General features: G+C 30.6%; 1 long non-coding RNA gene across 1 annotated transcript in view; it reads right to left on the bottom strand.

The window, feature by feature from the left end:
• Positions 1-772: 772 nt before the first annotated feature.
• The window catches only part of LOC111613436, a 13142-nt gene continuing 9799 nt past the window's right edge, over positions 773-4115 (bottom strand). Inside the window, exon 3 of the long non-coding RNA XR_002754766.1 lies at positions 773-785. This is a non-coding gene — a long non-coding RNA (uncharacterized LOC111613436). The remainder of the gene's footprint in view (positions 786-4115) is intronic.

Genomic DNA, 4115 nt, shown 5'->3' with positions numbered 1-4115 from the left:
TAAGATACTCTGATGTCAAGATGAAAATAGACATTTCTATTTCATATATTTCAACAATAGAAATGTACTATTGGTGAACACATGTTTGGGTCCATCGTGGGTCTGGTCCCATAGTGTGGGTTTGGCCAAATCCACTATGTACCTGAAAAAACTCTCAGTACCTACAGGGTTAAAAAAAAGCATATTTACAAAGTATAAAATACAGAAGAAACTGAAACGTCTTTGCTTCCGACTTTTCCATAGTTTCTTCTGTATTTTATACGTTATGAATAAGAATATACCGTCTGCCTTTATAATTGAAAAAAGCATAGTTCAGTCTTTAATAATATTACAGTAGAACCTCGAAAACTCGTCCCTCGATAACTTAGCACTCCGGATAACTGGTCCACACCTTGGCAGGGCGAAAAAATTCTTAGTTAATTAATTTTCATTATAGACAGCTTTATAAAAGTATAAAAGCTCTCATAAAGTATTTTTCTGAGGTCTGTCTTATCAGGTAAATTACTGTACACAGTGTATTCATTAATTTTCATTTTCATGTAGTGGCTCTATGCCTTCATAAAGGACGTACTTTTCCTTTGTTTAAGGGTATTTGGGCAGTTTATTCTCTGTTATATTCTGTACAAGTAAATACTGTACAAGTACAGTACAGTATTTTCTGAGGAAATACTCGTACTTATTTTTTTAACCCCATTCCCGATAACTCGGCATTTTCACAAACTCGGCCACCCTTCGGTCCACATTAGGTCGAGTTTTCGAGGTTCTACTGTAGTAATATTTTATGTCTTGTATTTGAAATATAGGATTTCAGTGGTAGGCCTAAGAGTTTCTGAAAATGGACATTAATATCCATTATATCCGAAATCTACCAGACATTCTATTCCTGAATTCAAACTTTTTGGTATATTTTATACTTTCATTTGGGTATTTGAAACAAATGGCGGCTACTAAATGTTTTCAACACAGCCAGGTTTGTTAGGTAGTTTCATAAATTTAAACTAAATGTTTCAAATTGTATTTAATTTTTTCTCGTTACAACTCTTTTTACAGTTCAACAAAGATATTTTACCGTTCACATTTTGAAAAAGGTAAATTTTTAGCAGATAGATAATTATTTAATTAATTAAAAAAATTAATTGGCTTATTTATCTGGATTATATTTGACATAGATTAGAGATTGGAACGATCAATATAGATTGGCTTCACGTACGTCATATTTAATCTTCAGGCATTTTTTTTAGTTCTTAGTGTTAATTACATCAATTTGATGTCATCTGAACGTTATGCCATTAAATAAATATAGAAACGCTGTCAAATTGCATTTAAATATGCCGAATTCTATATTGCGAGCAAAATATTATTATTGAAAGGTACATTTTTTCGATGGTAGCCTTTCACTTATAATTTAGATTTTTGGTTCGGATTATCTCAATGAAAATTTTATTTTCATAAGAATTATTCCGTAAGGTGAGGCACACATGCGGCGCGACAGCGAAAAACAGCAAAATGATGTCAATTTTTGTCGCAGAAGTCGATTTTGTGTCGCTTTTCTCGTGCCGCAAAAATTGTCTGAATTCTATCTTCTGAAGCGGCTGCCGCCAAGACCCATTTTTATTAGCCAATAATAGTTCGTGAGAACACCGAATTATTTGTTTTAATGCCGGAAAGTTCCACGAGGTTAACTGTGATAACTGGCATTATAATAAAAAGAGGAGAGAAAAATAAATTTAATTATATATGATTATTTGTGTAGAATTTGTGTTTAATTCAAAAGACAAAACAAACGAATCTTACTCAAAATAGTAATTTTTATCGAAAGATCTTAATCGAGGAATTTTGCACACCAATTCTTTCTGGATCTAAGAAAATATTTCTAATCGAAAATCTTTGGTAAAATTATTTTCGACGACGTCTTCTAGCTTAATAAAGCGAGCCGCACAAAACGAAATTCGTAACGGCAATGTTGGCATCATTTGCCATTTTGAATATTATACTCATTCGTTGAAACCTTATCTGATTGTCACTTGTGTGGTCGTGCTGCCAGGGCAGCAAAGATTCGTTTGCGACACTGCTTTTCGCTGTCGCGTCACATAAGTGCGTCCTCTCTAAACAAGCAACTCTTTCAGCTTATTAAATCAGATGAACAACTATGATCAAGTTTTCTTCGTCCGTAATGTTCACACGACTTATATCTTTCACGAAATTGCTACTAATCATGATAATATAAACGCTATCCTTATTCAATTACGTCAGTGATCGAGAAATATTTATATGGCATAAATAGGATATCACTACTTACGAGAGAATATATCAATATCCAAGTAATGCTGGCACGAAACAAAAAGAATCAACAAGCCATTCTCATAATATGTGCTCTTGGATAATATCCAATTTGCTGGTGAAGTTTTAAAGATTCGGTCAGAAAAGAGATCAATTTACGTTAATATGCATTTCAAACTCCAAGAGTTTAATCTTTTAAGCAGCTATATGTAATTTACTATAAATTTTAAGGACTTATCACACCAGTTTNTTTGATGTACTATACGTATTCTATTTAGTAGAATGTAAAATTTTCTATTTTTCGAACATACCTATTGTCTAGAAAATAACAAATATTGGTTCCATTAATCAGAGTATTTAGTTGTTCGATTAAATTAATATTTAATTTTCTATTTCATCTTATCATTTCAAACTCCAAGAGTTTAATCTTTTAAGCAGCTATATGTAATTTACTATAAATTTTAAGGACTTATCACACCAGTTTTCAATTGGAAAGCTTACTGAGATTTTATTAAACTAATATGTACATTTCGGGCCATATACCCTTCTTTAATGTAAATCCAAGAGCTTAATTTGAATGAAACATATATAACACCCCAGCTTATATCATGAACAAATATATAGGCTTATATATTGCTGCATGATATAGCTTGATAAATTGAGCAAATAAGATTGTAAATGTTCAGTTTTTAAAACAGTGACATTTTAAAAAATTGCAAATTTCTTAGTTATATTCAAAATGGAACAATTATCATTTTATTTTTCTTCGCGATATCAGGAAAAGATGATGTTCGAATGCAAGAATTTAGAACTATTCAATTCCAAAAATTCCCCGCGGTCGACGAGAACTTGTGCTAGGTATTCGGACAATTCTCGGCTGAGATCCTTATGAGCAAATAAGCTAATTCGAGTACCAAGAACTACTGTTTCACTCTGCCGTCGGAAATTCTAATTGAATTATAGTATCAGTGATCTCTGTACTACTATAATTCAATTAGAATTTCCGATGACAGAGTGAAACAGTAGTTATTCTGCGATATGACTCCGAGGAATTTTTAATAATCTTAGTAATCGTTAATTTCAATCTTTGTAACTACCAACAATGTTAATAGTGTCTTGTTAAACAGATTTCAAAATATTTTCTCTACACTCCTGAGATCTGAGAGAATTTTATTCCAAATACAAAATTTTTTAATGATTAAAATTATATTTTAAACTGTAACTATGAACTTTTTACTGATATAACAGAGACTGTTATAAAAACTCATATAAAACTGAAATGCTAACACTACAATTCAATACAAGCAATAATATACGAAAAGTATATTGTAAAAATTAATTATCGTTTAATTTTACTTCTAATATATAAGTTTTAATCCATTCATTGTAGAATTTAATTGGGGCAGAATCAAAAAGGTTTAAGAATCGAAAACTTTCTATAATCAAATTAATTGCCGATTTATCTAAAACAGGCAACTAATACATTTCATTGAAAAAATAAGGTAACACAGTGCTGCCAATTTGCTTTCTACAGAATAGTAATTAACTAACTAGAACCGAGAATTCGAGAACAAGTTGGTTAATAATAATACTTTGTTTTTCATATGAGTATTGTAAAATGTATGATTATACAACGATAATAATTATACATTTCGTTATATATATATATGTTTTATATGTATATGTTACAGTCAAAACCCGTTTTTAGTTAGAACGCGTTTTAACTAGTTGAAACTAGTTTATACTGAATGTCTTTGTTAAAACCCGTTTTGTCTAGTTAAAACTAGTTTTAACTCAAATTCATTTTTGACTAGCAGTAAATTCTAGTTTTACTA

Source organism: Centruroides sculpturatus, unplaced genomic scaffold (assembly GCF_000671375.1).
Source record: "Centruroides sculpturatus isolate CEXI.00-Female unplaced genomic scaffold, Cexi_2.0 scaffold1905, whole genome shotgun sequence".
Lineage (NCBI taxonomy): Eukaryota > Metazoa > Arthropoda > Arachnida > Scorpiones > Buthidae > Centruroides > Centruroides sculpturatus.
The sequence above is the reverse complement of the archived record's forward strand: the minus strand, read 5'-3'. Positions and strand labels throughout refer to the sequence as shown.